The sequence below is a fragment of the Drosophila novamexicana genome, unplaced genomic scaffold (assembly GCF_003285875.2).
Source record: "Drosophila novamexicana strain 15010-1031.04,08,12 unplaced genomic scaffold, DnovRS2.1 tig00004549-arrow-arrow-pilon, whole genome shotgun sequence".
Lineage (NCBI taxonomy): Eukaryota > Metazoa > Arthropoda > Insecta > Diptera > Drosophilidae > Drosophila > Drosophila novamexicana.
The window spans coordinates 144,601-158,062 of record NW_020825047.1 but is presented as its reverse complement, the minus strand read 5'-3'; the positions used below and the strand labels follow the sequence as shown (position 1 = coordinate 158,062).

The following is a 13,462-nucleotide window of genomic DNA, read 5'->3' as shown; positions in this document are numbered from 1 at the left end:
TTGCAAACGTAACTAACTCGGTTCGTATGACTTTTTTAACCTATAGCATTGCATACAAATGTTTCTTTTCTATTTTCCAAACTATTTTTTATCATCAGCTGTCAATAGTTCATGCAGCTGGTAAGTGGAAAAAAAATGGCCAAAGAAAAACATTGAAAATCATTACATAAAAAGTGTTTTATGTTTTGATATTGCAACTTTGACCAGGCGGCGTATGAGCAGCATACACACAGTCACAACACACACTCACACACACACACTCTGACGTGTTGTTGTGTAGGGCTCGCTCTTCTGTTGGAAGTAGTCCAAACTTTCAAATAGCAACAACAACAACAACGCGCTGTATAAATACGTTTTGTTGCTGAAATTTGGTGTTGTGGCTGCAGTTTCTTTTTTTTTCTTCTTTTTATACCCTGAACCCATTGAAAATGGGTAAAAGGGGTATATTGTTTTTGTGCAAATGTATGTAACAAGCTACGAACCCATAAAGCAGTATATTCTTGATCAGCATCAATAGCCGAGTCAATTTAGCCATAGCTCGACTTGGAGTTGCGTTATACAGCCGGGTGCCGTGATCCATAGATCGGTCCTGGTACTTTGGTACCTGCAGAAGTGATGTACCTAGGCGCCACTGATTGACGCTTTAAGTAATCCTATAATAGGAACCGTGAGATCAAGCAATCGGGGCAGGTGCTCACGTTTAGCCCATTGACTGTAATGTTCGTCTGTTCGTATTTATGAATGCGTCGATATCAAATTCTATAAGAACTAGATAAATCTGAAATGGAGGTCCGCAATACGAGTTTGTTTTCGGTTATCGATAACTTGTTCCGTTTCCAAACAATCGATTGAAATCGATATCGAAAGTCTGTCTCTTAAGTTATAAGAGCTAAAGTCTGCAAACGTGACATCTGGCTTCTTGAATAGTTTATATATATCAACTGTCTTTCATTTTATACCAAAATGGAACTATCCAACAATATAGGCCTTTTTGAGAGTATGCGAATAAATTATTGCACGATAAGATCTTCTGCTGAAAATTTCTATCAATATCGATTAAGAAACATAAAATGGAATAAAGAAAAGTCAGGATATTCCCTAGTCGCGTACTGCCGAGTGAAACATTCTAACTTGCTTATTTTGTATTTCGCCATAAAACTCCGAAAATAGAGTAAAAGGAAAAATATAGCAAATCGAAATAAACGCATTTTTATATATGTATATATATCTGTATTTATGAACCCCATAAATATGTCAAATAAATAACAAAACAGTCAAAATATTGTGGCATCTGTGTGTTACACTCGCTGTGTGTGAAGTCATTTATGACGATAAGGCTAGATATATATATATCTGTTGTTATTGTTTGTGTTGCAAGTACACACTGTATCACTGTCGTGTGTCTACTAAATTTGTATGCAGGCTTGCCAGAAAATGTTCGGTTGAATTGATTGTTATTGCAACGATTTCAAACTAGTCAGTTTTTAACTTGTTTTTAAATGCCAATCAACTTTATGTTCTATGTATTTATAAACTTTAGAGCTTTGAAGAGGTTGATGAGCTGCGGCTAAGAATACTATTGCATTTATTTAAAGTTAAGCCTGAAATCTAGAGTTTTAGGTGCGTTAACAAACTTCTCAGCAAAAGTTAAGCCTGAAAGAGCCGCGTTAACCTTATCGAGTTGCATATTAATCTGCTTTCTAGACTTGTATTTATCAGGCATTAATATTTATTTAGATTCCACACAAATATTCATTGGTTTGGTAGCTGGGATCATACGCGAGCGCTACCCGCAGACAATTTCATTAGAGCATAAAGTAAAAAATAAAGAGCACACACAGAGAGATGCACACACACACACACAGCACGCACACAGGCACAATAATGAGCATTGTGCGGCAACAGTGGGTTAAGGATTCGCTGCAGGCGGCAAATAGGGAGGCGTGGTCAGCTAGGTAAGTAACCAAAAATGTCCAAAAACTAAAAACAAACACAAAAACGCACGCAGTTTTCAGTTGGCGCATTCACAAAATGTTTGTCACTGCAATGGAAATGCAATTCACAAAAACACACATACACACGCACACACACACACACATATACGGGCAGCAAATGTCCTTTTGTGGATTGTTTTGGGCTAGAGCGAGAAGACTGGAGTTTTTGTTTGGGTCGCTCTGCGCTTGACTATTAAATAAACATGCAAATTATTGCGCAATTTTTGATTACGATTTTTCAACAGGCAGCAACGACAACAACAACAACAACAACAACAACAACAACAACAACATACTGCCTGCATATTTGTATATGTAAATCGCAGCCTGAAGCCCTCACATACCGCCAACCATTCACTGCATGCATTTAACACTCAACGCCTATTTTGCATACAAATTTTATTATTATTGTACATATTTGTATTGAATCGCTGGCAATGCCGCGACAATGCACCAACAATAACAACAACAACAACAATTATGTACATACAGCGACATATTTTTTGTTGTTGTCTTTTCGGTTGTCATTTTATGTTCTTCATTTTTTGGTATTATGCAAAATGAAAATCTACATTTTTTGCCTGACACTTGTTTGTTGTCATGTTTTCTACGTTTCGACAATTACGATAAACGGAGTGTCAGTCCCTGTTGGTTAATCGGGAGTTCTTAGAAGGCTTCGAATATTATTTATAATATATTTATAACTGCCAAAATACAATTTTTTGTTAACAATATATTAAAATGATAATTATATAATTTATGATATACCTAATTATTATGTCTTGTGTATAACTTTTATTTTTTAATTTTCATCATACAGTTTTATATCGGAGACTCTTAGAAGGCTTTGAATATTCATAAATTAAAATATATAAATAATATGTCTTATGCATCATATATGTTATTTTTAGTTTGTCTGTTTTATTTTCGCAATTCTTAGAAAGATTTAGATATTATTGATCTGACTTAATTTATTTATTTAATCAATTTTGTGTTAAATATATAATTATTAATTATTTATTATTTAATTTTTAATTTTTAAAGCTTTTGATATTAATTAACTTTCTTAATTTTATATTTTATTAACAAAATTTTATCAAATATTTATTTAAATATTTTTATGAAGAATGTATTAAATATTGTATACTTAATTATAATGTTTTATGTATATTTTTATACAGTTTTATAACGGAAATTTAAAGAGTTTTGAATATAACTTTTATTATTGACGTAATTTATTATTTGGTTAGCAAATTTATGAGAGTAAAATATGAAATGTCATATATTAATTCTAAATCCTGAATTCTTAATTCTAAATTCAATTATTTAATTAAATAAAATAAGTTATATACAAAGTTTAAAATGTAAAATTATTATTATTTTTTATGTATGTCATAAGTATTTATTTTTAGTAAAATAAAAAATTAATTCATGCATATAAAATAAAATAAGCGAAAAATAATTAAAAATAATGAATGAATATAAATAATTATTACTCTACTTATTACCACACGAAATTTCGCCAATAAATTTTATTTATTAATTAAAATAAATTATTTTTTAGACAAGGCTTAAATGTAATAATACAATAGTTGATTCGTGTTACGTTCTTTTTAATGTCAACTTTATGTTGCTGTACAGCTAAATATGTTGATATACATTTTGTTATTCACGCACAGAAACCATTACATCATTGGCTCATCAGAATTTCGGCCCTCCGTAGTGTTGGACTGGCCAAAATGTAACCAACTGCATATAATGCCATGTAACATGCATAAAATCCAATGAAGTTGAAAGCCTCAAAAAAGCATAAGGTAAACAAATGCTAAGCGTGCATATTGAAAGTTTTTGCAATATTTACATGAAAAATACAATTTTAATTTATGCAGCAATCCATTTGCCTCAACCGACGACACTCAAATCGACCCATCAACTGCAGCTACCCAACAATTTGAATGGCATATACACGAGTAGAAGAAGAAAAAAAAAAAAACGAAAATCTAGAGAAATTTTATATGGAATATGTTGCAATGCATTTTGCATGCGAGTTTTCAGCAACTGTTGTCATTCAGGTGCACTCACTGCAAGTCCAGGACGCAGGACACTGCATGTTGCAATTTTTCTCTTCTTTTTTTTTTTTTTTTTTTTGCATTTTACATTTTATTTTGCAACTCCATTTGCCTAGCTGCCGCCCACTTCACCAGGCTGCAACTACCTATGCCCAAAGGTGAAAAATGGAAACACAGAACTGTGTAGCGTATTCTGTGAGTTTACCAAACGGGTCTAAAAAAGAAATGTAGTGAGAACTACGCGGCGCCAGAAGAATTGCTAAAACAAAATGTTAAACTTTTAAGATATGTGAACTTGGAAATACCCTACAGATGTAAGCAGAAATGTGTACTAAGTATATTATAATTATTATATATTTGATTATATTTGATTAGACATAGTCTTATTAGTTGAAATAATTTATTCTAGCTAAATTTAGGTATGATTTATTAGTTTGTTAATTTAACTATTAAAATTTTCATTATTGCTATTAAACTTTCAGATGCATTCTGACTTTAATTAGTTGAAACAAATAAAGTTTTTATTAGAGTATCTTTCTGTATTTTCAGATCTTTTATATACGGATCGGCACAAAGTCTAACACGAACTGATGATGGGTAAGTTCCAAATTACTCTAAAAAAAAAAAGAAGCAGCCACAAATAGCAAAAAGAAAAACACAAACTGAATAACCATCAACAGGGAATGACCCACGCGTTTTTCATTCGCTTGTTCATTGCATATCGATGGAAATGAGTTTTTACCGAAAGTTCTTCAGACTTTGGTGGATGGGTTTTTATTTGGAGGCGGCGGTGGCATGCGCTGATGATGCTGCTGGCGACGCTTTGGCGGCCGCTGACAAACACTCGCACACCCACACACACACACACACACACAAACACACACTCACTCTCATGAATGCCATGCACGCTGAATTACCCTGCCCTGCCACCCACCAACTGCCCTGAGTCAAGTCTGTTCTTTTGTATTCCTCGCTCAATGGAGATAACATGTCAAATGCATGAACAAATAGTCGTTGGCTTTACTTCTTCTTCTTCTTCTACTTCTCATCATCATCGTCGGTTTTTGTTTGATAGATTTTCAATGAATTTTCGCTTATTTTTCAATAATATATATGCAGACATATATATATATGTTTTATATTTGGCTGCCATTAGGAATAGACAGCGTGAAAAAAAGAAAATTACTTTTTTGTTGTTACAGAAATAAATTTCAATTTTCAGTCGAATTTTGAGCTTGATTTCTTTTATTTGTTTTGGTAAATGTACAAATTATCAATAATCTGCCCTGAGACTCAGACTGAAGACGTTTGAATGGAAAATAGAAAAGAGAAAACTTTGCAAAGATCTCAACGAGGCACTCTTAACAAACAAATTAAATGTATATTAACTTAAATGATAAATACCTAAAATATTAAATGGCAATTTTAAGTTATATAAATAACTGGCTAAGAAGATTCTAGAATAATTAGATAAATCTTATGATCTTATAAATGGAGAACCTTATCATCTTAAATAAAAACTTTCAATGCACAATAAATTGAAAACAAAATATAGATGTGGCTTTCATTTTCAGATATAAATATGAAAGATACTCATTGCATATGGTTAATATAAATATGCTATATGAACTATAGAATACTCTATAATCTGGCGTTGTAAGTTGAACAACAAATGTTAGATAAAGTCTCGTAGCTGCCATATCAAAACGAGAATTTAATGTTAATGTCAAAACAATCAACTGGGGCAATCAATATGCGAATGGTCTCAAGGGTTCCCCTGCCCACCCCCGTACGGTGTCCCAATACTGCCCCTTGCCCTGCTCTGCTCGCACATTACAATGCCATTTGAGTGCCATAAACAAAATATAAAATGTTGTGCATATATCTGTCGAGTGTTACGAGTCGTCTCTGCCAAAGTGCAATTCACATTTAGATTAAAGTGCTTGGGCTACCCAAAAAGTGCCAGCACGTCAAGACGCCCAATAGCTAGAAGAAAAAGAGATCTGCAACAACAACAACAACAACGACTGCTGCTCTAAGGTGGAACCTTTCGTGCTATCTCTTTCTCTCTGTGGCCGAAACATTGTTTAGTAATTTATTTTATTTCAGACAGTTTTTCCCATATCTACCAAAACTGATGCCCCATCTTGTGTTCTTCCTCTTTATTCATCTGCTGTTTTATTGTTGTTATTGTTGTTGTATTTATTGTTGCTACTTATGCATCGTCATTGCAGCAGCTACTTGAACTCAAAACTCCAGGCTGAAAAATTGCCGAGCTACGTGCTGCTGTAGCGCAGGACGACGAGAGCATCCTTAACATTTCGTATGCAAAGCAGGAACATTTCTGAGCTGCAGCTGAAGTTTCGGTGGGAGTTGAAAGTTGAAAGATAAATTGATATTTTGAGACTGCAATGGATAGTATTTACTTTATGGCCAATGCGCAAATTGTTAACTGTCCCTGGCCATTGGCATTTAAGCCAAAAAAAAAAAACGGATCAAATAAATAAATAATATTGAAAAAAAGCAAGACAAGTTAAAATTAGCTAACATTGATAACAAAGTTTCAAATTCATTTTAAAATCGATATTTATCGATTTAGAGCGAGAGCGGCAGCTTACATAATTTTTAAATAGATGGTTTTGTATTTCAAGCTATTATGATCTTTCTAATCTTCATGATTGGCGAATAGACGAGCGCGGAAATCGATATTTGACGCCTTAGGGCAAAGGGGATGGGGAGTTTGTAATATCTTAACTTGATGTGTTCAACTTTTAAGAAAGATTCTCTAATCTTTTAAGACTAAAGGCGGGCTCGAACATAATCTTGGAATATGAAGTTAGTGTTTCAAGCTTTTATGATTGCGAATAGACGAACGCAGAAGCGATATTAATCGCTTTAGGCAAACGGGATGACAGTTAAAGTAAATATGGCAGCTTAACTACTTGTAATATCCTATTCTGTAATATCCTATTCTTTAAGAATGTTAAACAAATTGAATATTTTTATGGTATGCCTATAGAAGAAGGCAGTATACAGCTCTGCTCAATAATGTAGATTCTTTAAAATGACGCAAATTTTTTTGCAGCGGGTTTTCTGCCCTTTCAATGTCCACAGTGTATCAAAAGAATACAAAAATTGGCCCATCTGGCAGAACTGCAATCCTTTTATTGTACATTGGCTATCAGAATGCCTTAATTAAGAACGCTCCGACTTTTCCAGACAGTTCAGTAAACTGTGCAGCTGTCTCATTGCCCTGCCCAAAAGCCTTTTCACTCTGTTTACTACCTTGTTTGAGGTACAGTAAAAAAACCTGCCAAAAAAAAAAAAAAAAACAAAGAAAATGCAAACCGACAATTTGCAGTTCACAGTTAACAGCAGGCAACTGAATACGTGGCACGTTATTGCAAAAATACCGAAAATTGGTTTGTTTGATGGAACAATGTCTGCACAAATTCGAAACAGAGTCCTACACTACATACTGTATACGTATATGTTTAATAAAAACAAAAAAGAAGTATATTTAACTGCAACTCTCTGATAGCCCAAAAAGAAATTACAAATTTATACTTCCCTCCATTTTGTGTGTTCTCCTGGTTAATAACTTGTTGGGGCGCCTGCCCGACTGTCAAATGGCATCAGGCCGCAGCGCAGTTAACAACATTCCAATTAACCAGATTCCAATGGCAATTTGATTGCACCCCCAATTGGAATACCAATTGTCAGCTCTATTCTTTGTTTCGTAGTCAAACATGTTTGCAATTACATATATGCTTTATTTTAAACGGGAAAAGGAAGAGCGCGACTTGGTTGGGCTACAGCAAAGTATGAACTGCCAGAAATATAATCAACATTGTATACGTAGAAACATTGCATTTGATTTCAAATTATTTTATTTATAATTTTCTGATAATAATGAATTTAATTCAATAACTAGAAATTTTGTTGAATTAAACTGAGTTTTAAAACCCAAAATAGTTTTGGCAGTTGGAGCTCAAGAAGGCGAATTGGCCCTTTGGTTGGGAACTTATTTTTTTATTTTCAGAAAAAATACCTCAGAAGGCGTTCTATTGGGATTCTAACACAAACAATCTAACTAAAAGAATTATTTTCAGGCTCTAAAGTTGTAAATAATATATGAATTTATTATTCGAAGTTTTAAATAATGTAATATAGACAATTGACCAAAAATAATCGAAAAATTGATGCTTAAAAAAAGGAGAAAGAATAATTAATTTCACTTTAAATATATTTTTTTGCTTTTAAAAGGCATTCCGTAAAAAAAACTCCTTTTAATTCTGACACAGTTTTGTGAGTTGAATGCCTACGATTGCTTATATAATGCATACCTATGGATATACTTAAACCAGCGCCCAATCTGATCTAGTGTTGTCTGGTTTACTTTTGCCTGCTTATCAGATTTAGCCAAATACGCCTAATGCTGTAATAAAGACCAAAAGCTGGCGAATGCCACGAGCCAGAGCCTAAGACGGCGGCAGCACTTGAAGAGCTGCTTATCAAATACAAATTACAAATCCGAGCAAAAGCAAAAAAAAAGAAGAAGAAGAAGCAGCAAACAACAACCCACGGTGGGATAAGACGTTGGCCACAAAACACAAAAGCATGATTGAGGGCCCAAATCTTTTATCAAATGAATGTGCCATAATAAATGGAAAAAAGAGAAAGATATGGGAAAGGGTAGGCAGCGTTGTTGTTGACTTTAAGCTGGCTATAAGCAGCACGCACAACAAGCACACACACGCACACACACAATCCCACACACATTGTGTGTCTTATACACAAATCTTAAGTCGAGTCACTTCAACATAATCACACGACAAGCCGAAAAACAAAGCTAACGAACTAATAGATGGACACATAAGATTGTTAGTCTTCATGTTGTTGTTGTTGTTGCTGCTGCTGTTGGTTGTTGCTATTGATAAGCATCGAATTCATTAATTTATATGTTCCATGGATATCTGGCGGCGAGCAGCCAGCAGCGAGCCAAAAGGAGTTGCTTTTGGCCACGTTTTGTCCAGGATAGCTTTGTAATGTGAAACTAAGTGATTTGCTGTGCGTTTGTGTATGTGTGTGTGTGTTTGTGTGTGTGCGTGTGTATATATCTTCATTACAAATCCTAGCAGGGATTTGAAATGAAATGACCGCGCCCACACACACAGACGCACACACCCAGCCAAACGTCTTGTCTTGGACCTTGTCTTTATGGCCTGACCAATCCAGTTGGCTTTAAGCAGTAAATTCAATCAATTTGTTCAGACAAAGCAGCAGCACAAGAAATGAATTGTCCCGAGCTGTGACTTGTATCTGACAGCGTACAATAAAATCTTCAACTTAAATAGTATGTCACAGCAATTAATACAAAGGGTAGCAAAACCCTGAAGCTATAAAGCCCCAAGCTAAAAACCCCAAAGTTTGTCAAAGCGCAAAATGAAAGTGAAATTTGGGCTCGCCTTCCACAGATTTTGTTGTTCATCTTTTTCTTGTTGTCGTTGTTCATGTTGACAACAAGTCGTATGCGCAATGAAAACCCACTGTGTATGTCCTGTAACCTGAGCCCAGTCAGTGCATTTGACAGCTCTCATTTTGGGCCTTGTAGTCGGCTACAATTTTGGTCAAGCAAAAGTTAAAGCTCAAAGCGACCTGTCAACATTTGCTGTAAGCCAAAGTGGGCTGGAAAATGATATATGGCCAATCGATGATCTTGGTCAAAACAAAGCCAAACATTTACGCAATTAGAAAATATACTACAAGCAACCAATAAATCAACACACACACACAAATTCTACTATTTATATCAGGGCGAAGCAAACGCTATAAATCAAATTGAAGCAAATATGTAATTTAAATGCCAACAAGCACAAGTTGTGGCTCATAATTTGCATGTGTACCGAGCGCAATTGGCCAAGGTATTAAGCAGCAGACATAATCAAGCATATAATATATAAACATTTATATTAAAATATTAAAGGATTTTGGAATGAATTAAAGGATTTTCAGTGTAAGAAAATCATGAATTACAGCTTGGATTTAAAAGCAGGCATTAATCAAATACGCTCTTTTATGATTAAGAAGGATTCTTTTGATACATTACATATTTACTTAAATTATCTCTCAATTAAATTTTTAAATATTTTGAAAATTAACAATCTTAATTCTCGTCAAAATATATTCTCAAATCTTCCCTTAGAACTGAATTCCAGCATATTCTTTTTAAAATCAAACAAAGATGTGATAAAAATTCGTTTCTTAAAACTTAAATATATTTTAACCCTTTTTTATTCCCCGCAATCGGACTTTATGCTAAAATTGTTATTCTCATGAACCCCGATAAATGTAGGATATGTATACAGACATCCAACCCATATAATATTCATGACATTGAATAGGTATATATATTGTCAGAATACTTGAAAACGTCTTTAAATTAATATTATTTTCTCTTCACTTAAGAGCTGCTCTTGAGCTTGAGCACCACTTGACAATTCATTAACAATAAATAAGAAATGAAGCTTAAATTCTAAATGTGATATGTACTTAATAGTATTTGCAAATGATTGTCAGAACTATTAAAGAGAAATTACTTAATGTATGTTTCAAAAGGGAGTGTGGCAACTCGAATATGAAATAATGTCAATTTGCTGGACCAAATCTCTAATCCTCTTATTCATTAACACAATGCTCTATACACGCTTACAAGCATGCTTTCTGTGTGTGTGTGCGTGCGTGCGTGTGTGTAGAAAGAGGAAGCAGCTAATTGACGTTTGGCCAAAATGCAGACCCAAGTGCCTCATTCATAGCAATTAAAAAATGCAGTTATGCATGATTTTGACGCAATGGCTGGGCAAAATCGAAAGGAAACGGCTCAGTGCCTACGGCAAATGGGCTTCACGTGGCGTGTGTCCTGGCAACACTTGTGCCGCCTTTTGTGGCATCTCAGTGGATGTGGGTACAACTGGATTGTGATTGCAGTTTTGCAGTTTGCAGCTTACAGCTTGCTTTTCGGTTGCGAAACAGCCGTAAACCAGAATTGAAACGAAATTTGGCTCAGTAGCCTATCTATGCACCTCAAAGCTGCCTCAAAGACTGCTGCCTCATCAAAATGCAATAAGTGCCCCATCGATTTGGGCTGTGTGGCACAGGCACTGGCAGAAGTGAAGTGAACTGCCGCCGCTACAATGACCATAACAGGTCATATTTGTTATGGCCGAAACATTGCTGGCCTGGGCAGGTGCTGTAAAGTGAGCCTAGTTTGATTGAAAAATATACGATCCTTTTAAGGAAAGATATAGTTCAAGTTTGCTTGACTAGCGCATAGCGAGTATGTAGCAGCTTCCATTAAATGGCATAAATAACGAGAAAATAGGATTTCAGAATTTGGAATTTGTTTAAACTTGATAAAAACATTGACAAATATAAACGTGAAAGAAAGGCTATCTTCGGCACGCCGAAGATCTAATACCCTTGCAGACCCAACCTTTTCATAATGCTTATAGTGCTTTGCCCGTATCTAAGAAGCACAGGGAAAATAGTTAATGCCGAGTTTGGTCAAGATATCTTGATAAACAAAATGTTTTTTCATACAAAAACTTAATTTTCGACCGATCGTTCCTATGGCATAGTGGTTCGATCCAGCTGGTTTCACATATGTGCTGCGTGCAACAGAAAGAGGGACTTCTGCTAAATTTCATTAAGATAGCCTTAAAACTGAGAGACTAGTTCGCATAGAAACAGACAGACGGACGGACGGACAGACGGACATGGCTCTATCGGCTCGGCTGTTGATGCTGATCAAGAATATATATACTTTATGGGGTCGGAGATGTCTCCTTCTATGCGTTACACATTTCACGACAAAATTATAATACCCTCTGCAAGGGTATAAAAAGAATAGAAAGATTGAAAGAAACAAGGATGAAAGTTCTTATATATTCACGTTTGCCAATTTAAGTTAATAATAATGATAATGATAATGCGAATGCTAATGCTAATGCTAATGCTAATGAAAATGCTTATGAAAATGATAATGATAATGATAATGATAATGATAATGATAATGATAATGATAATGATAATGATAATGATAATGATAATGATAATGATAATGATAATGATAATGATAATGATAATGATAATGATAATGATACTGATACTGATAATGCTAATGATAATGATACTGATAATGATAATGATAATGATAATGATAATGATAATGATAATGAAGATAATGATAATGATAATGATAATGATAATGATAATGATAATGATAATGATAATGATAATGATAATGATAATGATAATGATAATGATAATGATAATGATAATGATAATGATAATGATAATGATAATGATAATGATAATGATAATGATAATGATAATGATAATGATAATGATAATGATAATGATAATGATAATGATAATGATAATGATAATGATAATGATAATGATAATGATAATGATAATGATAATGATAATGATAATGATAATGATAATGATAAAGATAATGATAATGATAATGATAATGATAATGATAATGGTAATGAATGAGTATAGGCAAAAAGATTCAAGTTTATTCCCTAAAACTTTTGTTTTCTGAGGCATTTAAATTGTAATTTTAAGCGACTATTTGGCTAAACGTTCACAAAATCCTTTAATACCCTTGGCTATAAACATTAGCTGTGATTTTGCTATCACATTTTGCATTGGAAATCAAAATACCAATGAAAATTCCAACAGGTGCCAAATTTTCCAGCATTACAAAATTGATTTGATTCAATTTTTTATTTGTTGTTGAAAATATTTTGAAATTAACAATAAAATAAATTGCAACCCATTCGCGTGTGCATACAAATTGCATTGCATACTATCAGGCGCTGTCGACCAAATTGCTTTTTATTTTCTATCGCAATGCCTGCTGCTAGGAGAGGCTGTGGCTGGGACCAGGGCTCACAGTGTAAAGGAATGAAATTCTTTGCTTTTCCATTTGTCCATACAGTCTGCTAATTTTCAAAGGCATCAATTCGTAGTGAAGCTCAAAGTACGTGTGACAATGTGCCCCACTCCCCAGACCAAGCAGCACAATAGTAGACACTCATATTCTAGTAGCTTGCCCTCCCCACAAGCCGGCACCCGATTTTCACCAAACTTTACGCTGATTTTGGCACGCACACATTTTGCATACTGATCAGCAATCAGCGAGGGTTGCTTGGGGCGTGGCTGGGGGTGGTGGGCGGCTGTTGTGGGGTTGGGTTGGCTGACACTTTGTGGGGTGCAAATTAAAATTCCAGTTTGGCGTTTGGGGAATTCAATTATTTCTTTTCGTTTACTTCATGGTCATGTGAGTTGACATTGACAGTTGACTCTTCTCTAGACGTTGTTGCTGTG

At 34.4% G+C, this 13,462-nt stretch overlaps 1 long non-coding RNA gene across 1 annotated transcript; it reads right to left on the bottom strand.

Moving 5' to 3' along the window:
* Positions 1–5,935: 5,935 nt before the first annotated feature.
* On the bottom strand, positions 5,936–6,555 carry LOC115769297. Its single transcript, XR_004018732.1, has 3 exons — positions 6,490–6,555; positions 6,193–6,418; positions 5,936–6,132 (listed from the first exon to the last, which is right to left on the bottom strand). It is a non-coding gene; the product is annotated as an uncharacterized LOC115769297 (long non-coding RNA).
* Between the last annotated feature and the right edge of the window lie 6,907 nt (positions 6,556–13,462).